The sequence below is a fragment of the Notamacropus eugenii genome, chromosome 5, assembly GCF_028372415.1.
Source record: "Notamacropus eugenii isolate mMacEug1 chromosome 5, mMacEug1.pri_v2, whole genome shotgun sequence".
NCBI lineage: Eukaryota > Metazoa > Chordata > Mammalia > Diprotodontia > Macropodidae > Notamacropus > Notamacropus eugenii.
The window spans coordinates 50,006,651-50,034,582 of record NC_092876.1 but is presented as its reverse complement, the minus strand read 5'-3'; the positions used below and the strand labels follow the sequence as shown (position 1 = coordinate 50,034,582).

The following is a 27,932-nucleotide window of genomic DNA, read 5'->3' as shown; positions in this document are numbered from 1 at the left end:
GATAAGAGCTAAAGCCAGACATGAGCTTGGTAATCATCCTTTCTGGCTCTCTCATTTCACAGATTGATTGGCTAAGTCAGTCATTCAGCAAGCGCTTGTTGGGCACTGGGTATACAAAAGGCATATGTCTGAGCCAGTCCCTGCCTTCTAGGATCTTATGTTCCAATGGGTGGGATGGCGGGTCCATAAAACATTCACAATAAATATGAAATGTGTCCAGTATTTTGGGTAGCAGGTGATGCTGGCAACCAGGGAAAGTAGGAAACGTGTTGGATGTGGTCCCACTTGAGGTGAGCCGTGAAGGGAGCTAGGAAGTCCAGAAATGGAGAGGAAGTAGAAGAGCCCATGTCACAGAGGAGGAAGAAGAGATGTTGTGTGTGAAAATATAGGCCAGTTTGGACGGCATATAGATGAGGAAAGTAAGACGAAAGTAAGAAGTGACTCTCCTACATGGGTTGTAAGTATTCGAACCCAGGTTCTCTGACTCTCAAACTCATTATTCTTCATATTATACAATTTAGGGTCTGGATTTAGGGTTATAGGAAAGAATGTTACAGAAGTCTTTCCTTCTATGTTACAGAATTTCCGAGCATGACCAGAAAATGAGAATGAATGAAATGAACATGATTTCTTAGGCACTTACTGTATACCAAACACTATTCTGGGTATCCAAATAGAAAAAGATTGTCTCTGCTCTCCAGAATCTTACACTTTAGTTGGAGAAGACAGCCCATGTGGTAATGTTCCAATTCAGGCCAAAGGTCTAGAAAGGGCTAGAGGTCTAGAGGGTGAAGATGGCAAGACCCAGGAGGCCAAAATACACTCTTGGCTTTCTCCAGTGTCACTCAGCCCAGAGATTCATCCTGTTTATTTGTCTACCTATTGGCGGAAGCTGCTGATGCCATGGGTAGGGCCCCATTGCCCCAGGGCTTTGATGCCTATGGCCTGGTTAGGTAAGTGGGTCAGGATATTTGACTGGGGACAGTCCCTTAGGAAGGCCACACCCCAGCCTTTACACTTCGTAAATGTCTGAGTTCAGGAGAGATACTCACCTTCAGGACAGGGGGGAATGGCAGGAGCTGGGAAGATCTCTGGTGGTTTGGACACGCCTGCTCCTGGGTCAACTCTTGTCAGAGCTCGGGCATTCCTGATGGCCCAGTCAGACCTCTTTGCTGGAGGCAGCCCTGGATGGAGGCCATCCCAGGTGTCAGTCTCACATATTCTGTAATTAGCTACTTCCTCCAAGAAGCCTTTCCTAATTTTCCCAGTGGTTAGTTGGACCCCACCCCACTCTCATCGCTACAAATGTTTCTTGTGTTTACTTCTCTGTGAAGATGTTGTATCTTTCTTGGAGATTGTAAGGCCCTAGAAGGGAGGACCTATCTCACTCCAGCAGTGCCTAACACAGGGCCTGGCATGTAGGAAGGGCAGAATAAGTGTTTGCTGATTGATTGGGTTGGTCCCCTGAGTCCCCTAAGACTGGGGCTCTGCCGTTCAGACACTGGACCCTCCTTTGAGTCCTGGGACACCATAACATGGCCAGGGAATGTAAGTTCTTTGAGAAAAGGGGCAGTTTTTGCATTTGCCTTCATATTCTGTGCCATGCCTGGCACGGTGCCCCAGACTTCAGGAATGACTTGACTTGAGTAACTTTCTGGGAGTGAGAAAGGTACAAACATTTCTGGTGTTCATGGTCTGTTCTTGGGGAAAGCCATCTTGAAAAAACTGAGAGGAAAACTGACAATAGAGTTTTGTTAATTTCCAAGCCATGGTCCTCAGGTGGACTCCAGGGAACACGGTGTGTCCCTCGTCTTTATCCCAGCTTCAGTGACAGGGAGACCTTCTAGGGCTTCTAAGTCAGATACATTTGAGGGTGTCTGTGAACTTGGATGAGAAAAAAAAATGGCATCTTTATTTTTCTCCAACCTCTGTTTTCCTTTGTAATTCTACATATTTTATTTTCTGCATTTAAAGACATTATTCTGAAAAGGGGTCTATAGACCCAGCCAGGGTCCAGATGGAATTCTTTGTTCAAGGGTGGGATGTCCAGGAAGGATCTTGTGGGAATTCTGAGCTGACAGGCAATGAGGCCAGGCCCAGAGAACTGAGTCTCCTACTGCCCTCAACATCCCCATTAAAGTGTTTTTTCCTCTTTTTTAAAGAAAAAAAAATTCCCAAACTGGAAAACAAAGGAAATTCACTTCCCCCAAATCACACGAAACTCACATTAGGGGCTTGGCCAGAATCCATGGAAACCAGGAAACCCCACTGTTAACCCTGTGTTGTGCTGCAGGGTGGGGTGGGCCCCTGGGGCGCTTAGCTGGACTAGCTATCTCTTCTATCTTGGAGGGATCCTTTAGGGATTGTCTCAGAAAGGTGGATGGGAGAGACATGAATCTAAATTTCTTATTCTCAGATATTCGAGGCTTATTCCTCCTTTGAGCCCACAGTTTGGGAGATGTGAGCTGACCTATGCCCCTGGGCCAGTCCCCTTGAATGCAGGAGGCCAGTTTCCCTCTCCTGAGAGGCCCAGGGGCTGGGAGAGTCCAGGTGAGTGGGGGGGAAACCTGCCTGGCAGCTGCCTACACCATGCCATGCTGTGACATCAGCGCCAGCCCTGATCACCCACTTTGGGAAACAGGCAGATACTGGGGATGCCGCAATCACCTCGCTGTGCAGGGCTGAAATACAGGAGCCAGAGCCAGAGTTTCAGTCCTGACCTTCCATGTGGGATGCCAGCTGCCAGTAAGGGTGGGTGGGGGTGTGAGAGCCTCCCTTTGGCTCCCAGCCTTCCCTGCCCCCCCTCTGCCAGTCCACACCCCACACTGCCATGCAGGCTGACCTCTAGAAGTAGAATCCCTAGGCTGGGGAGCCTGGGCACAGTCTGTGCTGGTAGAGCTTTGAATGCCAGCACAAATTTGGGGATATTTTCTAGATGGGGGGAGGCCAAAAGTATTTACAGGTTTGAAGTTGAAACACAAACAGGAAAAGCCCTTTAAAAAAGTGAGTTGTAGTGGATATTCAAAACAAGGATCGCCATGGAAACACCACAATATTTGCTTAAATTGACACGGAGGCTGCCAGTAGCAGGGTAGTGGCTTTCTTTGGCTGAGTGTTTTTGGCTTGGCACCTATCGGCACAAATCTCCCTCAGTGGCCCCTTTTTGAAGTGTATGTGAGAGTGTGTGTGTGTACCTGAATGTGTGAGTATTGTGACAGTGTAAGCATGAATGAGTGTGTATGAGTGTGTCTGTATGTTTGAGTGTGTGTATGATTGTGTGCGTACCTGAGTGTGTATGTGTGTGTGACAGAGTTATGTGTGACCACGTCTATGTGTGTTCATCTATTTGTGTATGTGAATGAGTGTGATAGAGTGTGTGTGCCTGAGTGTGTGTGTATGCATGATAGTGTGACATTGTAAGTGTGAACAAGTGTGTGTCTCTGTGTGAGAGTGTGAGAATGTGTGATTGAGCTTATATATGTCATGATTGAGTATGTGGGACAGTGTAAGTGTGACTGTTTGTGTGTGAATGTGAGCATATGGTATCTTTGAGGGTCTGAGTGTGTGCGCTTGTCTAGTCCAGCTTTTATCTGATTAAATAGCTCTATACCACAGGTGGGGTAAGGGTAGGGGGAGAAAAGGTATTGGGCCCAGCTCACCCAGGGGCCGCCTTCCCAGGTTTCAGGCCTGCCTCTCACAAACCAGGAGCATATGTGTAGGAGACATTCTCCATCTTCATTTGGAAGCATTCCTCTTTTCTGGATACTCTGGAAGAAAGGGGACACCAAGGCTGAGAAAAGTATTTGGGGAAACCGAGGCCCAGGAAAGTTGAGGGTCTTGCCCCAAGGCATGCAGGTGTGAATGGTCAATGGGGAATGAGATGGGCAGTGGTAGAAGTGAGACTGTCCCAAAATGATGGAAGGATGTGTGTGTATATATCTGTGAGTATGTATGTGTGTATGTATATGTATATATATACATACATACATACACATGCACACACAAATACACACAGATATATGGGGGGAGCAGAGTATGGAATCATCAACCTACTGTTCTTCTCAGAGGCTCATTCCTTCTAACATCTAGGACTTAGGAGCTGACCTCTGCCCGCTGCCCTACTGACCTCCCTGGCTTCCTCTAAGTCCAAACTCAAATCTTCTCCAGGAAGCCTCCCCCCACCCTCCTTCATGCTAGTGCCTTCCCTCTGTTAATTATTTCCTATTTATCCTGTGGAGAGCTTGCTTTGCATGGTACCTATTTGCTTTTTGTATCCTCCACTGGATTATAGACTCCTTGAGGGCAGGGGATGTCTTTGCCTCTTTTTGTATCCTAAACACTTAGCATGATGCCTGGCACATAGTAGGTACATAATAAATGTTCATCGATTAATAAGTTGGGTCAATGTTGATTGATTGATAGGTTAGGTGTTGGCTCAGTGGTCCAAACTCAGGATTATTTCAGTAACCTCCCAGATGGACTCTCTGCTTCCCTTCTCACCCCTCTCCAATCCATTTTCCATTCAAAATGATTCTCCTAAGACTCAGAGGGGTGAACATGTCCCAACCCTGCTTCATAACCTTCACTAGCTCCCTGTTACATTAGGACAAAATACAAAGGCTTTGGCCTGTCATTTAGCACCCTCCAGAATCTCTCTTCTGCCTTTTCCCAGACTCATTTGTCCTGCTCCCATTCAGCTGGTCAGCTAGCTGGTGTGTGTCTTTGCTTAGCTGGTCACCTGCATCTAGAATCTGTCCTCCTCCTTAGTTCCCTAGCTTCCTTCAAGGAATGTGGGGACATTCTATTACCTGAGGACTTTAATTCTCACAAATGTTAGTGCTCTTTTGGAAATTACATTTATCCTGTAGGTTCTACTTTCTGTTTTGTTCACATTTTTAAGAAATTTGTTGTTTTGTCCCTAAACCGCCAGTATCTTTACACATAGTAGGTGTTTTTTGAGTTGAATTGAATCAGGAGAGACCACTGGCCTCATGGCAAGATCTGGTCACTTGGATTCCATTGGTTTGTTCTCAAGCTGGGCTCCCTTGGGGTACTGAGCGTGGGTAGTTCATACATAGTAGGTGCTTTGGACTGAATTAGGCATTGTACATGATTGTTGTACTTTGTTGAAGGTTGGAGGGAATGTGTGGGAGGATCGTACAAGTTCACACTTGATTAGGCTATTAGTGTATACCCTTGATTGGCTCATATATTGGGTTGCCAAGTCTCATACTGATTGATTGGCTAAATATCACCCAAATCATTGGAACCCTAGACCTAGGACCTTGATACTTGGTTATTGACTGAGATTTCACAAAACTCACACTCCATTAATTGGTCAGCATTCAGGAACCTGGAATCTCTTACCACATATCATTGGTCGGTTATTATATAATAATATGTTATATCCCCACACCCCCTTTATCTGACTTCCACCACAGCATGGAGGACCAATGTTCCATTGTCCTTATTTTCATTTTTGTAGGACCAACAGACTCCTCTGATTGAAAGCAAAGATCTCTTCCCCTCTCATCTCCTCTCTGCCTCTGTCTCCTCCATCGTCCCCTCCTTGCCAAGGGGAACGAGAAAAACCTCAGCAGGTTGGAATGGACTTCAGCCCCTGGCCCTTCTGGATGAAAGGTAGTAACTCCAAGTCCTGTCTAGGGAAACTCTTGGGGGGAGAGGGAGGCAAGGTGTGCCTTGGGGAACCTCCCCTGTTTTGGAATTGAGAAGCTGGGCTGTGGTCTTTTATGGGGTGGGGCCCTAAGATCACTTCTCTTGGTGGGCTCAAGGTCCTTAAGGACCTTCACAAAGGACTCGAAGCCAAAGCAGCTCGGTAGGTGTACTAGTCAGGGAGCCCAATTCTGCTTTAAGAAACAAACAAAAAAATACCCGCTAAATTTGGAGTTGTAGGACCTGAGTTCTAATCTGAATTCGGCCACTTATAAACGATAGGCAAGTTACTCAGTAAATGTTTATTTTACTCAACCACTCATTTATACTTCCTGGGCCTCAGTTTTTTTGGCTGTAAAATAAAGGAATTGGATAAGATGATTTTTAATGTCCCTTCCCAGTTCTAGTCCTATGTGGAAATGAAAGAATATTGGTTTCTTTATGGGTGGTTATGGGAATCTGGAAGTGAGGAGACCTAAGTTGTAATCAGGGGTGTGTTAGTAAATGTTTAACAACTGGCTCTCAGGGCGGAGGAAAGGGGCAGGGGAGGGGAGGGAAGTGTATTCCATCACGTTTTAAAGTTTGATCTTGATTATTATATTTTCTCTACTACCTTTTTTTTCTGCGTACAATGTGTGGCATGTGAGTAGCTGCTTAACAAGCCCTATTGGCTGACTTTCTTAAGCCTCAGCACAACGATAAATCAAGTCCTGATTTGTAGCATTTGCTGATTTCTGAGATGTGTAATGCCCATGATGAAAATGTTGTGGTCAGTTTTTAGGAGCTGGTAGGAGCTGCCTCCAGCACACCCCTAAGATGTCCCTTTAACTTACTGTAATCCTTGGGTAAGTCACTCCAATTCAGTTTCCTCATGAGTGAGATCAATGCCTCAGAGCTCAAAGTGACTTTTAAAGGACATTTAGTCTATAATATACCCATTTTCCAGATGAGGTTGAAATAGATACTCCCTAGGTTTCCCTTTGACTCTGACAGTCCATGATATTATAAGTGCTTGAAATTTCTGGTGAGCTCTTGACTATCTGTAAATCAGATAATATCAATAGTAATTAATAAAATAATAGCTGGTTCTCATATGGTGCATTAATGTTTACAAAGCCCTTTACATATATTATCCTTTTAAAACTTTTTATTTATTTTATTCTGAACTCTTACGAAATAAAACAAGCATTTTCATATCATAGTAGAATGGGAAAAAAAGATGGTAACTTATTATATACAAATATTATCTTACTTGAGCTTCCTGGCCACCCTGAAGATAGGTGTCACAATCATCTCCATTTTGTGGTTTACTCATTTCAGACTCTTCATGACCCCAGTGGTTTGCTATTTCCTTCTCTGTCTCATTTTACAGATGATGAAATTGAGGCAAACAGGGTGAAGTGAATTGTCCAGGGTCACACAGTTAGTAAGTGTCTGGGGCCAGATTTGAACTCAGGAAGATGAGTCTTCCTGCCTCCAGGCCCAGTGCTCTGTTCACTGTGCCACCTCGCTGCCCCATCTCCATTTTATAGTTTCTCAGGAAACTGAGACTTGGAAGTGAAATTATGTTGCCTGGTGGTCATAAAGTTAGTATCTGAGGGGGTGTGATGGAGAGTGTTTGAACCCAGGTGTCCCTGACTCCAAATCCAGTAATCCATGCCTAGGTTTGGCCATCTTGGATAACTCAGGGCTTGGTCTTGGTGATATAAATGAGGAGACAGTGAGTCACTTTTTCTGCCAATTAGGAAGCTCATTCTCAGGTCTGATTCAGTTCAGCAAGCATTTATTAATGTTAAGCCCTATCTCTGTGCCATCTGTAAAATGGGTGCATTAAACTGACCTCTAAAGTCGCTTCTGAATCTGTGATTTCCCCCCCCCCCCCCCCCCCCCCACTGAACTGGAGTGACTTACCCAAGGATCACAGTGAGTTAGTGGGAGAGCCAGAACTAGAATTAGGGGTGTGTTGGAGGCAGCTCATACCAGTTCCCAAGAGCCAACAGCTACGTTTTCATCAGGAGCGTTTATACACCTCAGAAATCAGCAAATGCTACACATCAAACCTGATGTATTGTTTTGTTAATCATGTTAGCTTAATAATGAAAAACAGCCTTTGCCTTCCAGGAGTATATATTCTGCTGAAAGAATACAATATCGGGTCATAGATCTATGGCTGGAAGGGGCTAGTTGAGCCCCCATATTTTGCATTTGGGGAAACTGAAGCCCCTAGTAGTTTAGAATCTTGCCCCAAACCATGCAGGTGTGAATGGTGAAGCCAGAATTTGGCAAATCATGAATAAATGGAAGGACGTATATTAAGTGCCTACTGTGTTCTAGGTATCGTGTGTAGCATTGGAAATACATATAAAACAAGACAGAAAATTTGCTCTCAAGGAGTTTGCTTACATTTGAACAGAGGAAAATACATAAGGGAGGGGTATTTTGGTCAGAGAAATCACATGGATGGTGAGCAGAATCACAGGACGGTTGAAGCTATCTATGGTCATTGCTGAGGTCAGCAGAGGCCAAGACTGGGACATGCTGTGACCCCCAAAATTCCCCATGCTGTCCCTCCATCCTGGCCTTGATGACATCATCCAGCTACATGGAAAGTGAAAGAGCCATTGCTTTGTCTTGGGAGCCAGATGTGAAACTAGCGAATGTTGATCCATCTATTAAACCACCAGTGTGGCCCAGAGGTTGGTCACATAGGGGTTGGACTGATACTATTGGTTAAGAGGCAGCCCTTGGGGCTCTTGGATGACTCTTCAATTATTGGGGTCTTAAAAATAGCCTTGAGAGAGAGAGAGAGCTCCTGAGTCTTTAGGTGATGGTGGGCTAGGGGGCCTGGTACAGCTTTCTTAGCTAAAGGAGACCCTGACGGTGACGTGGAGGACACTGATCCTGTACGCATGTGTCCTAGCTGGCATCCTTGGTTCCCCCGCCCCAAGGGCGCCAGGGACAGGCGTGTCTCATCCCCTCCCATTGTCATTTGGGCTCAGAGACTCTGGACTTTGAACTTGCAGAGAGGAATGGTGTTAAGAAATGGGTGCCCAGGTGCCCATTCAAGTTAGAGCTCGTGAATATGTCTTCCTGGATGGGCATCGGTTGTCCGGCGGGTAGCGCCACCTTGGGGAACCGTGAGACCAGCTAGTAAGCCCCACAGCATCCAGGTGGAATTTTGCAAATTACATGCAAAATTGGGCATGTGGTTGCTTTGGTGGGACCAGCTGAGGTTTATGCCAGTGTTGTGAATGAGATTAGGGTGGGGCCCTTAGAGACAGAGGATTCCACCCAGAAGCAGGAGCCATAGGAGCAGGACAAGACCCCTAAGGTTTCCTTCTCAGTCTCTCTATTCCTCTTCCAGAGGGATGTGGTATGCAGAGGAATGAATGGGGCTTTCATTTGGACTGGAGGCTTATTGGGTGGGTGGTTGAATCTCATAATCTCCACTGGTCCCTGGGTCTTTTTGTGCCATTTATTCAGTGAAATTAAATGTCCACTATGTGCCGTGACTCAGGCTTGGTGCTAGAGATTCAAAGGTATCTCTGACACAGACCCTAAGGAAAAAATCCACAAATAACTTAAGAGTGAGAAAGTGCAAAAAAGTCTAGGCAGAAGTTTTATCGAAAATATGAGGGGGAGGGAGCCCTTTGGCTTGGGGACAGGGGCAGGAAGCAGTCAAAGGAGGTTTCATGGAGAAGATACCAATTTGAGTTCATAGCATCCTAGTGTTAAAGCTGGAAGATATCTTAGTGGTCATCTAGTCATTTAGTTTGGCCTTGAATGAAGAGGGGAGGTTCTTAACTGATGGAGATATAGGGAGGTGGGGGCTTGAGGAAAGGCACAGACTAGCCATGGGGGAGGATGAGAATGGGGGATGAAAAGTGGTCCAATTAGCCTGGCTGGGCCATCAGATATGGCCTGAGATATGGCTGGACAGGTTGTAGAGAACCAAAAATGGGAAGAGGTACCCTGGATGCCAGAGACATATTTTATTTAAATAGACTGCTGACTGTCTAAGACAATGGGCCCAGGACAGGATGACATTTAATACAAGTAAATGTAAAGTGTTACTCTTGGGTTCAAAAAATCGGCTTCCCAAGTTGAAAATCCAAAAGAAATAGCTAGGCAGCAGTTTGTCTGGGGAGATTAGTACGTGTATACATGAGGTATGACAAAGTGGGATGAGCAGATGATTTGGCATCAGAGGGCCTGTGTTCAAGTTCTTATTCTACCACTTATTCCCCATCTGTGATTGCTTTGGTAGAGGAAACTCCCAGGTGAGGAAATTCCCTTTACTAATGCAGGTGAGCACCTTTTCTTTAACTTAGAGATTTAGAGCATTGTCTAGGGCACTGATAATGATTTGTTTAAGGTCCCATAAAATGGGTCCCATTTGTTTAGGGAGCAGACTACTTCCATCTGGCCCCCTGGGGGACAGAAGCAGGAGTTATTGATGGAGGGTCATTGCAGAGAGGCAAATAAAGACAAGATAGTAGAAAACTCATACAAAGAATGAGAGCTAGCCCCCAAAGGGAAATAGGCTCCCCCAAGAAATAGCAGATTTCTCCTCAGTGTGAGTATTCAAGTAGAGTCAGACAAACTTTTATGTTGTATATTGGAGAAGGGAGCCTTGTTTAAGAAAGTAAGCTGTCCTCTGGTGCAGTGGGAAAAGTGTCAGCTTTGGAGCATTTACTATGACAAGGCTATTCCTGGCCCTGGGCCTCAGTTTCTTCATCTGTAAAATGAGGGAGATGGACCAATGAGTCCCCTTCCAGCTCTGAGACTGTGACCTTGAATGCCTGCAAGGTGGGTAGTGGAGGAGAGATGTACCCTAGGAGGATTACGTGGGTAGCAGCAGAAAGACTCCATGGACTGGGCAAGAAAACAGGAGCCATGCCAATGTAGATTCAGGGATAGTGGAGAGGAGAGGGCCAGATGGGAGACAAGTTGGAATGAGTGTGTTCTCATTTCCTCATCTGGCTGCATCCCTGAAGCTGCGGATGGTGCCCCTGGGTTCCCTAAAAATGTAACCTCTGGTGTGTGGAACTATGAAAAGTCTCATCAAAGCCTAGCCTTCTCCCCCTGCTCCCAAGCAGCCAGAATAACCACCCCTCCCCCAAGCCCCCCAAAACTCGCTCCCCTAATGAAGAGATAATTGCTTCCTGTCCTGCTGTGTTAGGTCAGTTTTTATTTTTTTTTTGTTTTGTTTTCTACTTTCCCTGGGCAAAACAGGCCCATTAGTTTTTCCTTTTCTGATGTTTCCACTCCTCGTGATTCCCGGGAGCCGAGTCCATGTGGGAATTGGTACGTGGCAGGGGCTGTGGGCTCCCTGGCTCCTCTGGGATTCTCTGTATCCTGGCACTTTAATGAAGCTAGTAAGGTCCCAGAGCTTAGAAAGGCTGCTGGTAGCTCCAGTGGGGGCTGGGCAGTGTGGCTGAGCTCCCTGGTCCAGTTTGTCGTGACTGTGCCACAGGGTGTCTGTCTTATCGTTTGGTGACTTTGTGTCTCTATACAGTCACTCTGTGTGATCATACACCTGGGTAGCAGAAGGAGGGTTGTGGTCGAAGAAGCATCTAGCCTCACCCGGAGGGAGGACTGGATTGAGCCTCAGAGGAGCTGGGTTCAAGTTCTGCCTGGAACTTGCCAGAGCTCTGGGAGCTGTGACTTTTATTGGGAATTGTCAGATGAGGAAATTCTTTCTACTGATGTAAGTCAGAATCTTCTCTTCAATTTCATTTTAGAGAGTTGTTCAGGTCACTTACCCAGGCCGGACTTGAATCTGGTGCAGCTCTCTAGCCACCCTGACCGTGGGCAGATCATAAGGGAGCAGCCAGGGGGACTGGCCTTTGCTCTTGGAATTGGGTCATCAGAGGTCATCTGGTCCAGTCTGGCCTTCTCCTTCTGAACAGCTCTGATTGTGGTGGTTTTTACATCAAATTTTACATTCACAATTTGTTTCCCTTTTCATTAAGCCTAAACTGCCTCTTGATGATTTCCATCCATTGCCCCTGGTTCTCTCCTCTGAGGACCACCCTTTAAATACCTAAAGACGTTTCTCTTTTCTCCCCAAACCTTCTCTGCCCCTGGCTCAACATGCCTTGCTCCTTCAGCCAGACTGGTCTCAAGGCCTTCTGCCATGATGGTTGCTTTCCTCCTGGCGAGCTTCAGCCAATCTATACCTTTGCTAAAAAATGTGTGAGCATCGACACCTTGGAAATTAGCAAGTGCTTCCCATCAGGCTTTGGTTTATTGTTTGTTGGATTGTCTAGACCTGAGAAAGTGATGGGGAGAAAGTGTAATAATGCAAATTAAACTTAAAAGTGTGACCTGCTTTTCAGGCATTTAAGCATTTGCTAACACACCAGTATGGCAATGTTTGGGTCATTCTGAAATGGTGATAATGATAATAATCATCTTTTTTTATTGTTTTGGGTTTGTTTTTTTTTTAGAAGGCTTTAAGCTTCTTTGTCTGCCTTGCCTCCTTGTTCTTCCCAACATCCCTGTGAGATAACTGCTACATGTGACCTCATACCCATTTTACAGATGAGGAAACTGAGGCCCAGTGAAGTGATGTAACTCACCCATGGTCATACAGTCATCCATGGGCAGGCTATTTCTACCAGCCTTACAGGGGAATGGATTTTGAGTGAGAAGACCTTGCTCAATTTTGTGTGACTGTGGGGGAAAAGGAGTCTCACCATCCTCATATGTAAAATGAAGAGACAGCTAGAATGATTATCTCAAAGTCCCTTCTAACTCTAAAACTCTGATCTTGGGGGGTTTCCGATAAATTACCTCCTGCTCTCCCTCTCCTTACCCGCCTGCCCTGGGATATGTCTGTTGGGTCAGAAGTAGCGCCCAGAAAACCCCTTTATCTGTCTTGGCCAGAGATGGACCTTTGAATGGGATTCTTTAAAAGGGGATTGGTGCCTTTGAGGCCCCCAACGTGAGGCTGAGGGAGAAGCTTGGATTTATCTCCCGAGACCCCACGGGCTCTCCATCTGGAGGTGAGGGTGGTGTCCAGGCCCAGGAAAGCCAGAGCCCTCCCTGCCACCAGTCTTTTGGATGCCTCAGGCCATCAACCCGACTTTTCTCCCCCACCATCCCCAGTCCTGCTGCAGATGGGTCAGAGCAGGACAGGAGCTAAGGAAAGTGGCCAAGTCCCTGATCGGGATCCTTCCAAGTCTAGGCAGGGCCTGACCCCCATTCTCTCCCCTACCACTGGCCCTCCCCTGCCCCTCATTAGCCTTTGACTTCTGTGCCCGTGGCCGAGAAGGGAAAGATGTCCAGAGCTTGGCTGGCGTGATGGTGGGCTTGTCACATCCATCTGCTCAGCCCCAGCGAGCAGCCAATCCATATTGCCAGCATATTGCCAACCATATGGACCGACTCAGCTCTCGAGGAAAGCTCGGGAGGCCTGACCTCCAGTGTGACAAGAAATGAGCATGAAGAACGGGGTTGACAACCAGCCCGTGGGGCTCCCAAGTGTGAAGCGGTTTTGCAGCCGCTGTCTCTGCTTTGGCCCATGCTGGAGCTGAGGTGGGTGTGCCTGGCTCCGTGTGTGTGTGTGTGTGTGTGTGTGTGTGTGTGTGTGTGTGTGTGTGTGTGTGTGTGTGTGTGTGTGTGTGTGTGTGTGTGTCCGCTGAAGTTCAAAGGACACACATAGGGGCTTGGGTGTCTCTGGATGTCTGGGCATCTCCTTCCTGTATCCATGCAGGGTTTTCGTTTTCTGCCTGCTTGGTCTGCCTCAGATCAATGATCTTCACTCCTAACTGGACTGGACAGTTCTGACTCTAGCCTCCAGGGCTCTGATCTGACGTGAGGCTGGCGGCTGCGGAACATGGCGTTAGAGCTGGGAGGCAGCGAAGGGGGGGGAGGGAGGGAGGGAGGAATGGATGTCTCCAGGGGAATTGGTCTGCCTGACCTTGTCTCTCCCCCACAGGGGTTTTGATCCCTCCCTTGGGGTGGGGTGGTGGTGAGAACTTTGGGAGTGAGAAGGATCCCAGTTGAGTGGGATCTGCTCCCTCCTTAACCTTGGAACCGGTGGAGAATGCTATTGTTTTCTAACCATCTCCATCTCAGAGCCATCTGAGAAGAAGCCTGCTTGGTGCTTCTGCTACAGAGGCCCAGGCCTGGGCACTCCCTAGCTGAGGTGCCATCTCTACCCCACCCCCATCCCCTTATCCAGCCTGAGCCCAGGGTCTCTCCAACAGGAGCAAATGTGTTAACCTTGAGATTCCATTCCAATATATGAATATTAGAATGCCTGCCTACCTCACCAGGATAGGATTAGCACAGGACCTTGGCACATAGTAGGTGCTAGTAAATGTTTACTGACTGAGTGGTAGGGCTGTTCCTCCTCCAAAATGGATGGATTTTCTTACAATATCCCCTACCCCCCAACTCTCCCTGCTCCAGTCAGGTGACCTAGAGGAGGACTGAACTTGGAATCCAAAAAGCCTGAGTTCAAACTTTGTCTCAGGGGTAGCTAGGTGGCACAGTGGATAGTATTGGGCCTGGAGTCAGGAAGGCTGGAATTCAAATTTGGCCTCAAGATGCTTGTTAGCTCTGTCACTCTGTTTGCCTCAGTTTCCTCCACTGTAAAATGGGGATTATAATAGCACCTATCTCACAAGGTTGTGGTGAGAATCAAATGAGGTAAAAAGTGTAAAGCACTTAGTAAAGCGCCTGGCACATGGTAGGCACTTTGTTAGCTAGTATCATTATCATCGTTGTTGTTAGCTGAGATAATGATCATAAAACACTTCACATGGCACCTGGCACACAGTAGGTGCTGGGTAAATGTTAGCTATTAAAGCTATGGAATCCTTCCTAAATTTACCTTTCTGCGCTTCAGTTTCCTTATCTGAAAAATGGGGATAACAATCTTGCCTCCTTCCTCACAGAGTTGTTTTAAGGATTAGATTGGATAATCTATGCGTGGTGCTTTGCAAACTTTATATCTAAATGTTCGCTATTATTATTTCCCTAGGGCTAAAATGTCCTGCCTTGGGCCTCCCTTCAGTGAAGTGGGAAGGGGAGACCCCTATACCTATGTAAGGGGGAGTGTTAGAGAAAGGAAAGGTATAATTAATTTCTCCAGAAATGCTAATCGGGAAAAGCAATTAAAAGCAACTTTTTCCTCCCCTTAGTAATCTGTGTTAAGAGCCAGTAATGAAGTTTAGGGCCTCTGTGACTCCATGTTTCAGCATCACCGACTCAAGTCAAAACATTCGGGGCCAGGGAGGCCACTAGCAACAGAGCTGGGATGCCGGCAGTCATCTGGGGTCCTGCGTGCTCCCGTCTCACCATCATGGTGCTGCCAGGATCCCAGAGGATCCTAGCTGAAGGTTGCTGCCCCACTGTGTGGAGCCAAGAGTCTCGATTAGTGCGCTTGAAAGACTTCAATCCAGTTTAGCATTCAGTAAGCAACTTCAGGGTTCCAGGCGATCTGAGGGAAAAAAAAGTACCCGCCCTCAGGAACTTTACATTCTAATGGAGGAAAAGCAGGTATCCAGAAAAGTAAATTCCAAAGTTATATAAAAGGATACAAATTATTTCAAGAAAAGGGAGAAAGACCTTGTGTAGGTTTTACAAGGTAGAAGTGGGGCGGGGGGGGGGAGGCGGGAAGAGGCATTCCAGTGTAAGTCAATTCAGGAAGCATCTATTAAGTGCCTATTGTATACTTGGCACAGTGGGAGGTGCTGGGGATACAAAATCAAAAAAGAGACCAACTGGACAAATGTCTGGAGGTGGGAAATAGAATAGCTTATACAGGGTCAGTGACATTTCCATGAAACTTTACTATTACAAAGTGCTATTAACCTCTTTTCACAAAGGGGGCTGTTGATGCTTAAACCAGGGCTTGACTGGTTTAAACTGGTTTAAAGGACTAAACAAGTCCTTCTGACTTCCAGCCCAACATTCATCCTCCTTAGGAGGAGAATCCCCAGACCAAAGACAGGTGTCAGGTTTGGCAGAGGCCATAGCCATAGAGAGAACTGGCCTCCAAACAAGACAGGCATTTCCTTCCCTGCTCCCAGAACATTTTCCTAGAGAGGAGGCAAATGTCCAGGAACCTGGAAGTTCTAGTGACAGTCCTATGACTAGACCCTTGTCTATTATTATCCTCATTTTACAGATGAGATGATTGAGGCTCAGAACCAGCTACAAATGAGTGAGGGAGGATTTGAATCCAGGTCCTTCCTAACTCTGACTCATTTATGCCCTTCCAGGATCAAATTCTTTTTGCACTCCTGCTGTGAAGGGGGAGAAGGGAGTGGTCTTCCACACAGGCATCTTCTCCCCGTTTCCCCTAGCCCTTCCTTCCTTAGGGAGTAGTCCCAAAAAGGGGTCTTGTCCCTTTAAGCAACCCCCTCCCCAAACCTCTGTGGCCTGTTTTATCTGAAGTCCAACCGCATGTTGTTCCAAGGGCCGATCCGCTTTAGCTAATTAATAATCTGACAGGAGCCACCCAGGGGATTAGCCGCTGAGCCAAGCTCCACCAAACCCCAGCAAATGAGTCCTGTGCTCCCGGGGGACGTGGAGGTGACTTTGGAGGGGGTGCGGTGGAAAGCCCTCCTCATTCACTGAGCAAGAGAGGTGGGGCTTTTCTAGGGGACTCAGGCAGGAATCTGGGAAAGGTCTATCTGGCCACCCTTCCCATTCCTCCCATTATCTCTGCCCTGTCTGCCCAAAGCCTATTGAATTTTCCATCTGTCCAGCTACCTTGAACCCCGTGGGTTAGGGACCGGATGGGCCATCCTTTGCCTACTAGACCCAGTGGCATGACGGATGAAGACAGGGTGGGGTGGGTGGGCCTGATTTCTCTCCCTACTACCCCTGATCAGGAGCTCTAATAGAATGGGGCCAGTCCAGCCCATCCACTTTGTAGATGAGAAAACTGAGGCAAAGAGACAGAAATGAATTATCCAAGGTCCCACAGAAGCATGGGATGAAGGCATGATTTGATCTGAGGTCCTCAGACTCCAAAGTCAGCATCCTTTCTGCCATATTGACTTCTGCCACTGCACCCTAAGTGGGCTTCCAGAGAAAACCTGTGGGGTCCTTAGCAAGAGCACGGCAGCCTTGACCTCTCCAGGGATGAGCAAAGAACTACAGGGACATCTCATGTCGTGGGAAGTGGTTTAGCCAGGTTAGGTGTGTGCTCAGGAAGATAACCCAACACACCATTCAGGGCAACCCCTATGCCGCAAGGCCTGTGGGCACTGAGCAAAAACCGTCTCTCTGCCTACCTTCCCGTCTCCCTACATCCTCCCTTGGCACCCAGCCCCATGGCAGCTGGGAGGCCCAGTGCCAGTTTCAGAGTGGGTGTGCTGTCCAGAGAGACTGGGTCCCAGGGGATCTGACTCTGAAGAGGGCTAGGCATTAGAGCTACATAAGAAGACTCCTTCACCTGCCTCTTCTCTCTTCCAGCCCCCTCTCCCCAGACCCACAAGACTGGGAAATGCCCATCAAGCTTATGATTGGGGGGGAAGTGAGGGGCGGCTTGCCAGCTGGTGGTAATCCAGGCTCCGGCAGCCAGGTGGCTAAATGCCAGTCAGGTGCTGGGCCCTGAGATGGGCGCTTCCCTCCGCCCCAGTCTGGCTCTGTAGGAGTTAAAGGTGGCTAAAGTGTCTGGATGCCTTCCCTTCCCCCTCCCCCTCAGTAACCCACCCCCTGCATCCCCAGGAGGTCTTCTCCCCCCAGCTCCCTAGGTCTCTCTCCTCCCAGCCTTTCCCGGCATGGTGAGTTAGAGTCTTTGCGGTGGAAATGGAAGTAGGGATGGAGGATGGGGAAGGGGGCGGAGGGGGGTTGCTGAGCTGGGGGAACCTCTCCGTCTTCCATAGCTCTCAGCACATGGTGGTTTGGCCCCGTTTCGCAAGCAGCCTGCTGCCCGAGCTGCCTCCTGACCGACATCGTTAGCGTGGGTATTTATATTTCATTAACGACATTAAGCCCAAATGGTATTAAAAGCAACGCTGGTGATAAATAGCTTATTAATAAACAGGGAGCAGTGTAGCCAGGCTCCAGCCAGCCCCCGTCATTAACCCTTGCTGCCCTAGAGGAGGGTGGGCCTGCTCTGGCAGCTGACCCTGGGGAATGGGATGAAAGGGCCCCACAGGTGGCAGGGCCATTCCTAGGGAGCCAGTCTGGACTTTTCCTTCTTGGGTTCTCCTAGTGGCTGGAGCTGGACTCCTCCGATGACCAGATGGTAGGGCTGTACTGGGGATGTGGAATGGGTGCTCCTCTCTCCCATCTTGGCACAAACCAGCCCCGAGGCCTAGAACTCACTTTCTATCTCTTAGAATCCCTAACTGTCTTCAAAGCTTGCTTTCAGCGCTTATGCTGGGGCAAAAAAAGATCCTGGATTTGAAGGTGTCAGCCCTTCCTTTCACTCTTGGGCAAAGCATCTAATCTCTCTGTGCCTCAGTCTCCTTATTTGTAAATGAAGGGATGGGACTAAGTGGCCCCTGAAGTCATTTCTAGCTCCAAGTCCACAATTCCACAGTTCCTCAAAGGCCTTGTCTGATTGCCCCACCTCAGCCCCCTTACCCTCCAATTGTTAGGTGCTCCCCGATGGTACTTTTGGTATAGACATACTGCCTACATCTTCATCACTCTCCCCACCATACCCCAATACTATGTCCCTTCGGTCCCCTGATTCATGGACCTGTTGTTCTACACTCCCCAGTAGTACCTGAACTGTAGCAGTTTTGAGAAGTATTGAATGAAAGATGAAGTGCCCATGGGCCCCACCCAGGAGCACTCCCTCAGCAGGGCTTGGCCAGCCGTCATCCAGACTGCCAATCCTACCTCCCCTCGAAGGCTTCGTCTCCTCTTGTGTTTATTTTCCACATTAAGAATCCAACAAACGTGGTTCCTCTCTCTTCAACCATATCCAGACTTTGGCCTTACCAGCCAAACTTGTCCCCATCACTCAGAGATTCTGCTCATGCACAAAATCCAAGTCAGGGAGGTTTGTTTGGTATTTTTTAAAAAACTGATCTGTCCTTTAAGACCATCTGGTTCTGATTCTCATTTTACAAAGAAGGGGATGGAGGAAGCCCAGGAAGAAATGACTTACCCAAGGTCACAGAGCTAGATTAAGATCCCAGGTGTTCTGCCTCATATATGGCCTCTCTGGACATAGGTCCTGACCACAGAGGAACCGAAAGGGATGATGGTGGTCCCTGGCATCCTGGAGATCACGCTTCCCAAGAGGTGTTTTAGGGGCCACAGTCTCTCCCTCCTGAAAAGTTAGCTCTTCAGACCTGGCCCTGGGTCTCAGGGTAAGTGTCTTTGCCCACCCCAGCTGCAAGCCAGCCCTCCATGCCCATCTACCTGAATACTACTTCAGCTAGAAAATAATCTTCTTCCAGAAAAGAAACGCAGGACTTAAAGTCAGTGGAAAGAAGGCTGGATTTGAAATCAGGGAACCTGAGTTCAAATTCTGACTCTAACATGGTATGACTCATTTCTAGTTTCTTTCTAGATGGGAGGGGCTGTCTTCTAAGTTGCCTTCCAACTCAAAATTACCAGACCATGACCCAGGTTTGAGTCCTAGTTTTGGTCATTTGCTAGCTTGCTAGGTGAGCCTTAGGCAGGTCACTCCCCCATTCAGAGTCTCAGTTTCCTCATTTGTAAAATTGAGGGCTTGTGCTGCTCCCTACCCCCAGTTGTGTGAGGTTCAAATGAGATTGTGTGCAGAAAGCACAGGTTATAACTCTTCTCTCTCATATCCCCAGACTTTGAGCGAGAAGAGCCTTAGGGGATCAAATATAAGTCTCTCCATTTACAAAATAAGGAAAGTGAGTTGCCCAAGGTCACACAGCTGATTGTCACAACCGGGATTGGAGACCAGGTGCCCTTTGGAAAGATCACTGTCTCCAGAGTCAAAGGTCCTGGGTTCAGATCCTGGTTCTGACTCTCAAATTATCTGTGTGACCTTGGGCATGCTGCTCATATTTCTGGGTATCAAGTTTCTCACCTATAAAATGAGAGTGTTGGAGCTGATAGACTCAGAGGTCCCATCCAGCTCTGGGATCCAATAAGCCCCATTCCCCCTCTGGGCCTCAGTTTCCCCATCTCTAAAATAATGGAATTGGACAAGTTGGCTTCTGAAACTCCCCCATTATATTGAAGGGAAGCACTGCTTTTTTTATTTATTTGTTTTGCCTTTCTTTGTATCTCCATCACTTAACGGAATGCCCAGCACACAGTAGGCATTTAATGAGTTGACTTGACTATGGTCTTGAGTTCTAGCACCACACAGCCTAGGCTCAGAGGGACAGGGACAGAGCCAGTCCTGTGGCTACAGTCCTAGGCTCAAAGCTAGAACCCTCTCCACTCTGTGATCTGGAGTCATTAGGAAATGCTAAGAAAGAGCCCCAAGGCAGGGCGGTACAGCCAGGCCAGAAGGATGTCATTCTCCCCTGCCTTCCTCCCACATACTGTGGCTCTGGGGACCCATGTCTGACCAGAGGCAGAAGTTGGGGTGTCTTCACAATTGTGGTTTGGAAGGGAAAGAGTGAGTTCAGAGAACCTCCATTACCACGTGGTTCTGGCAGGGAAGTCAAGGAGGGGAATGTCTCTGGGACCATCTGGTCTTGTCTCATATGCACTCAGGGAAGACAGAGAGCTAATTAATTAGCAAGGTTCCTGCCTCATGTGAGGGAACTCAGCCCTGCCTTTCCCAGCCTGTTCCAGAGCTGGGAGGGAGGTCAGAAAGCCGTAGTAATGGGGAGGCCTGGACAAAAGGAAATCTACTTTTCACTTTGGAGGAGAGAATCCTGGTGGGAATCTGGAAGGAGAGAGAGGGGCAGATGAGGTGGGCAGTGGGTAGGGACTCCCCAAGAATTTTTCCACCAATTATCTCAGTGACGTTGATGGTGAACCAGTCATATACTCACAGGGGGAAGGGGATGAGGACTGCTTTCCTCATTGTGGACTGGGGCTGCCCAGAGTTTTTAGCTTTCTCTGGTCACACCCATCCTGGACCCAGCAGAAGAGGAAGGGATGGAATGGGCAGATGGAGAGCCATGAGGGTGGTAGGGACAGGTCGGGCTGGTGCTCAGGGTGAGGGCAGGACTGTGTGCGCTTGGGGTCAGATGGGCATGTTGATTGTCACCTTTAAAAAAATCAAAGCTTTATTGATGTTTTTGTTTTTACATCGTTATTTGTGTATGTCACCCCACCCCTTACAGTGTACTTTCCTTTGTAATAAAGAGAAACAGGGGCACAGTTGACCACATTTCACTGCACCCCTAATCCCCTCCGCTTCTCCGAGGAAAGGAGAGGTACATTTCCTCCTGTCTTCTCCAAGGCCAGGAATGGTCATTACAGTTACAGTATTTTCCTTCATTTTCATGTTATTGTGTATGATGTTCTCCCGGTTCTGCTCACTTTCCTCTGCATCAAGTGCAGACAAGACTTCTGGTGGTGTTTCTGAATTTGTCACATGGCCTTCATTATAGCACAGTAATATTCTGGTTACAGTGAACGAGCCTTTCCCCAATCTATGGGCATCCACAGAATCCTAGGATATCTCAGAATTGGAAGGGTCTGACCCATATATGGAAGGAGTCCCCACCCTAACTTCTGCAAAAGGTGAATATTCATGCTCTCCTTTTTATACCCTCCCATTTGGCTTCTCCCCCAGAGTGGGCCAGAGCTGCCCATTATTTTCTGATGGAAATTCAGTTTATGATTCCCATAGACGATAAACTCCCTCAGCACAGGCCCTGTTTCGTCTTTTGTCTTCCTATCCCCGACACCTGGTACAATCCCTGGCACACAGTAGGTGCTTGATAAAGCATAGTAGGCAGCATGGCTTGTAGATACATTACTGGGTGTGGGGTCACATTTTGCCCCATGCACTTACTAGCTCTGAGATTCTGAGGGAATCATTTAACACCCTCTTGAGAACCTCAGTTTCCTCATCTGTAAGATGGGGATAATAATAGCACCTGCCTCACAGGGTTGTATGAGGACCAAATGAAGTAATATACTTAAAATGCTTTGTGAGCCTTAATGCATGTATGTAATTATTAGATCCTATAATTACTGTGTAGCTAGCATTATTGATAATAATATTGTTATATTTATGTGTGTGGAGAGTCTCTCTCCCTCTCTCTTTCTCTGTCTCCCTCAGTATATACATACATATATATATATATACACACACATCTCTCTACACACACACACACACACACACACACACACAATATCCAGAGGGACTGGACCCATGACTTCATTGATATAGGGAACTTCAAGAAGAGGAAAATTCTTCTACTAGCTCGGGTTGGCACTTTCTCTCTACAGTTTATTCTCCTAAAAGACATTGAGGTTAAGTGACTTGCCCAGGGTCACACAACTAGTAAATTTTGGTTTAGTCTAGGATTATAGAGGGGAATATGTACAAGAGGACATCTAGGCAATATAAAAAAATGAATTTTTTTGGTTGAGCAGCAGGAGAAGGGGGCAAAGGGGAAAGAGTGTATATGGTGGGGATGGGGGGCAGGTCCTAATTTTGGAGTCCTTGTGTATGAGGACACCTTTCAGGACTGTGTTCTCACCAGAAAGCCCTTACCCCAGCACATGTCCAGGGGGTTTATGGGAGATAAGGGGGATAAGCTGCTGGCTCCAGGGTCTGGCCCAGTATTAATTAGCCTGAGCTCTTGGCTTGTGGGTGGAATTTCTTAGATTGGGAAGCCCAGCCCTTGAGCTGGGAGTATGGATCCCTTAATGGAACAAAGAGTACTTTGAACCTAAAGCTTTCTCTGTGCCTAACCCCCTTCCCCTTCCCTCTGTGACTCAGTGGATTAGTGCCCCTTTTTCCCCTGGGTCACATTATGCTGGGACCCCAGTTGGCCCAGGAATTGGGGGTGAGGGAGAGGCAACCCTGCCTCCCCTCCAGCCTCCTTGGAGGAAGGGTATGGGTTCTCCCAGCCAGCTACTGTCCAGAGAGAACCAGTGGCTGGGACTGAGCTGCTGGGACCAAGGGGTGGGGTGACATGTAGGTTCTCTGGGAGCCCTCTCTGTACTCCATTTTCTCTTTGCCCCTATTTCTCCTAGGTCCTAATTAAAGACTCTGAGCAGTTTACAGCCCATAGCTGACTTTTTATTTGGATCCTTAGCAATTACCTTCTGCCCTAAAATAAGTTTCGATGGGGTAGGGTAGATTTTTTTTTTTTTTTGCAGAGTTCTCAGCTTTGATTTTGCAAACATCTGAATATTTGTGTGTCTGTGTACATCTGGGATACTGCCCTAAGCGACACTTCCCAGATTCATGGCCCCTGCCTCCTCCTTCTCTCTCCATCTTCATCTCTGTCCCACCTTTCCAGGCTGATGAGGCATGGTCCCTCCTCAGTGCCCCAGCCAGCCTGACTTCCTGGTGGTTCTTTCTCCCTCCTTTGGTCTTACCAGTGTAGATGCTGCCTTCTCAGTGATGGAGAGAAGTGTGTGGGGAGATGCCCTGCCTATGGTCACATAGTCAGGTTTCCACTGAACCTCTGGCCCAAGCAGGGCTCTTGGACTGGTCCCCAGCCCCTCTGCTGCTAGGCAGCTCTGGCACAGGCTCATCCTGCCAATTCCATCCCAGCTTCCTCACCTGTCAAGGCTGAGGGTCACCCAAGCATCCTCTGCCCTGTTACACACCAGTTCTCTCACCTCCACTGTTTCCTGGGTTTACTCAAGCCAGGGGACCACCAGCAGCCCCAGAGCAGGCCATTGGGAAGGGTTCTCACCTTAGTGAAAGGAGGGGAGGAGGCTGTGGGGCTCACAGCGTGAAAGCCCAGTTTTCCTTTCCAAGGTGGTCTCCTCCAGTGGCTGACCACAGGCTAAAGTTGGAGGCTCGATCCTCATCGACAGTGATGGATTCGCCTCATCAGCCTTTGTTCACACCAGAAGCCCCTTGTCCTAGCAACATGTCCAGGAGGTTTGTGGGGGATAAGGGGGGAAGCTGATGATTACAGAATCTGGCCCAGCTGAGGTTCACCAAGAACTTGTATTCTGAGAAAGACAGAGACAGAGAGAAGAGAAAGAGAGAGAGATTTTGTGATGCTCTCCCCATCTCTTAATCCAGCCCACCCATTCAGTATGCATTTATGAAATGCCTACTATGTGCCAGACAGTGTTTGAGAAAGTTGGATGGAGCAGTGGATAGAGCACCAGGCCTGAAATCAGGAGGACCTGCATTCAAATCCAGCTTCAGATGCATTCTAGCTGTGTGACTCTGAGCAAATCACTTAGCCTGTGTCTGCCTCAGTTTCCTCAGCTGTAACATGGGGATAGTAATAGCACTTACCTCCCAAAGTTGTTGTGAGGATTGAACGCGATAATATTGTAAAGCATCTTGCACGGGTACTATGCTAAGTATTACTTTACCAGGCACTGTCACTTAGGGTCTGTGTGACCCTAGGCAAGTCACTTATTTCTCCTGCCTCAGTTTCCTTATTTGTAGAACGAGTGGGTTGGACTAGACACTTTCTCAGCTGTAAATCAGTGGCCCTATGATGTGGACAGATAACCAAAGTCAAGAAAGATCAATAATTTTACCAAGATTGATTTCAACTCTAGGTGCTCTACGAGGTGATTGGAATACAGAGATTGAAATGAAATGATTCCTCCCCTCCAGGAACTGACTTCTATAGAGGGAAGCAGGATATGCCACATGAACGCAAATTAAATGCATGCAAAATACCTTTTAAAATAAATACAAGGTCATTTAGAGAAGAGCACTATTAATTGGGAGAATCCAAAAAGGCTTCTTTGTGGGAGCTGAATCTGGAGGGGAGATAAAGGTGATGGTATAGAGGATGGCATTCCAGGCATGGGGGACAGCCAGAGCAAAGACTTGGAGGTGAGATTAGGCCAGGTTAATCAAATCAAAGGGCAAGAGGCTATGTGGTAGACTAGGAAGCCTAATGGACTTGGCCAACAGGAGAGACGAGTTTAAATCTGATCTTTGATCCCCCCTAGCTGTGGGACTGTGGGCAAATCATTTAAGCTTTCCAGGCCTCTGTTTTTTCATCTATAAAATGGAATAGGACCAACGACGTTGTTGGGAGAATGAGAGAGTGTACCTAAGATGCTTCTGCACGTTTTAGAATACTCTATACATGCCTGCTATTATTATCACTCATTTGAGCTCGATTCATCCTGACTGTCATTTCTACCTGGCTGACCTTGGCACTTACTCTGGTTTTAGTTTTTTCATTTGTAAAATTAAGTGCATCATAAAAGCTTGTTGATTGATTAATTAAATGGCCTCTGAGGTTCCTTTTAGGACCAAGTCTGTGATCTTGCGATCCATGGGCAACCTTGGGCTTGCATTTAGAGCCTCAGTTTCCTCATCTGTTAGAGGGTGGATTAAATAACGTCTTATGTCTTTTCTTGTTGCAAGTCTGTGACACTCTGAACAAGAAAATGCCAGGCAGTGCCTTAGGTAGGTTCTGCCAGATCTAAAAACCATTCCTGCCGTCAAGAAACTTCTCTTCTGCTGAGTGAGGTGCCTCATGGGATCAGAGGGGCTGTGTGTTTGGGGTGTGGAGAGTCAGTCACCCATGTCCCATTCTGTTTGGGTCAGACCTGATCTTATATCTGGTATGGAAGGCAGTTGTCCCTCCCCAGGACTGATGGGGACACTTTCTGGGAATTCGAGATGCTATGCTATGTGGAGCCTCCTCCACAAGAAATCCGCCCGACTGGCCCCCTGGATGGGCCAACCTGCCCTGAGGCACAGGTCTCTACCAGTTGTCTTCTGATGGTAGCTAGACTGCCCTCCATGCCCCCATGTCCTAATGGCCCTCCCTCACTCTGTATGCCAGCCAGCTCTTGGTCACTCATCTCCACCCCTCGGGCTGATGTGCTGCCTGCTCTGGGGCATCCGTGGACTTAGCACCTCCTTCTGCCTTGCTTGTGCATCTGAATCCTGGGCCCCTTCCCTGCCTGCATGCTACCTGTCTGGCACATTGCAAAACCCAGAGAAGTCTCAGGAAGGACTCAAAAAAAGAGCCATGAGAACTGTCTTGAGGTGTGTATGGGGACCCTCAAAAACTTTATTGGAAAGGGTTGGAGGGATCCCCCAAATTGGAGATCTGAAATAGTATAAGGCACGAAAGGGAGAAGGCGCCTGGGTTTCCAAGGACTGATTAGATGGCACGCCAAGTGTATTAAATTTTGCAGACATTTTAACAGCAATATGCTAGATAGTTGGGTGTCCCCTGAGGCGGCTGGATTTTTTATATCCTTCACAGAAGGTCAGAACCCTCTTCTGCCTCCCCTCCCCTTTATGTTCCCCCTGCCTCTCCCTCCCTCCCTCCCTCCCCCCTCCTCTCTCTCCCTTTCTCTCTACCTACCTCCCTCTCTCTTTCCTCTTCCTCTCTCTCTTTTTCTCCCCCTCTTCCTCTCCCCCTTTCTCTCTCTCCTGTCTTTTTCTCTCCCCTTCTCTCTTTCTATCTCCCCTTCTCTCTCTCTCTCTCTCTCTCTCTCTCTCTCTCTCTCTCTCTCTCTCTCTCTCTCTCTCTCCCCTTCTCTTTCTCTGTCTCTGTCCTTTCTCCATTTCTCCTACCAATTTTCTTTCCTCATCTTCTTTGATCAGAGACCACTCCTCAGCTCTCTGCACAGGAGGAACTCTTTCTCTGGATTCCCATAAGATGTGGGGTGTTTCTCAGTGTTGGGAATGGGTACAGAATGTGGGGCTTGATCTCAGTCTCCTTACATTCCCCCCCCCCAACCACATTTCTGAGACTGCTGCAAACCCCTGCTCTCTCCCCTCCTTATTTTTATAGGGAAAAAAAAGGCAGGAAAAGAATCCATCTGGCGTATGAATAATTGAAATGGCTCAACTCGGTTCCTGTTTCGGCTGTTTGTTCTCAGCCCTCCCCCCACCTCATCCCCCCTAGGGTATGGGGCTCTGAGCTGAGAATGTGGCCATTCCTGGGAGGTTCTGTGCAGGGGGAGCCGGGCCATTCCCTGGTGGCAAGTGGAAGATTGGAAGGGGGAGGGGTGGGAGGTCTGGGCTTCGAGCTCAGTCATGCTCTCCAGGAGGAGCCTAGAATGTCAGAAACACCCTCGATTTTTACAGAAGAGGTGACTGAGATGCAGACTGGGGAGATGGTGCCCAGCACAGAGGTCCCAAAATTATAAATTCTTGTGACTCTTTCCAGGGCCTTTCCATTCAGGGCTGCCCCCATGCCTGGAGCACGTTCCATCCTTCAACGCTGCCTTTCAAAATCTCTAACTCTATTCAAGGTCCAGCTTAAGGGTCCTGTCCTATAGGGGAACCCTTTCATATCCCCCCAACTGTTAGTGGTAATTTCCAAATGACTTTGAATCTACTTTTAATTTTTTGTTGTTTCAGTCATGTTGGTCTGTTGTTGACCCCATTTGGGGTTTTCTTAGCAAGGATGCTGGAGTGGTTTGCCATTTCCTTCTGTAGCCTATTTTACAGATGAGAAAACTGAGGCAGAGAGGGTTAAGTGACTTGTTGTCACCCAAACTAGTAAGTGTCTGAGACCAGATTTGAACTCAGGTCCTCCTGATTCCAGGCCTAGCACTCTATCCACTATTCTGCCATTAAATAAAAAAAAATAACAAAATTTTTAAATTTACTTGCCTATATACATGTTGTTTTTCCCCAGAAAAGACCCTGGTCCCTAAGAGCAGGGTCTTTTAATTTTTTGTCTTTATAAACCTAGTGCCTGATATACAGTAGATGCTTAATAAATGCTTGATGAATTGAATTAAATTAAGCTAATATATGCCTAGCTCTGTGCCAGGCTGAGGGAGAGCCCCAGAGATAAAAGGACACAATCTTTGTCCACAGAGAGTTTACCATTTGAAAGGAGAGATACATTCATGGAGGAAAAGCCACAGTATTAGAGCAGAGAGGAGAGGAAGGAGAGGTCTCTGGGAAGGACCTGGCTTCTCTCACACATAACTGACTTTGAGGTCCTCAATGCCCCACCTTTCTGAGAACATCAGTGGTCAAGAAGATGTCACCCTGCATTGGTAGACAGAGATTCCTCACCTGGGAGTTCCGTGTGCCTGTGCCCCCCCCCCCCCCATCATCAGCACCATCATCATCATCGTCATCATTAAGGGGTGGAGAAGAGATTACTTTCAGTTGGGGAAGGGATCAGAAGGGGATGTGTGCATGAGGGGGACCCTAAGTTAGACCCCGAAGGGAGGAGGAGAGACTTCAGGAGATATCCTTTGGGGGATGTCTGTTTCAGGCAGTACAGTATCCTTAC

At 47.7% G+C, this 27,932-nt stretch overlaps 1 protein-coding gene across 2 annotated transcripts in view; it reads left to right on the top strand.

Annotated features, from left to right (window-relative positions):
- CASZ1 (castor zinc finger 1) overlaps nt 1-27,932 on the top strand; it is a 235,905-nt gene that overhangs the window by 38,045 nt on the left and 169,928 nt on the right. The window contains exon 2 of one of the 2 annotated variants that reach the window (XM_072608835.1): nt 5,486-5,640. The exons of the other annotated variant lie outside the window; for it this stretch is intronic. The gene's annotated coding sequence lies outside the window, so the exon portion shown is untranslated. The remainder of the gene's footprint in view (nt 1-5,485; nt 5,641-27,932) is intronic. 2 annotated transcript variants of the gene reach the window in all.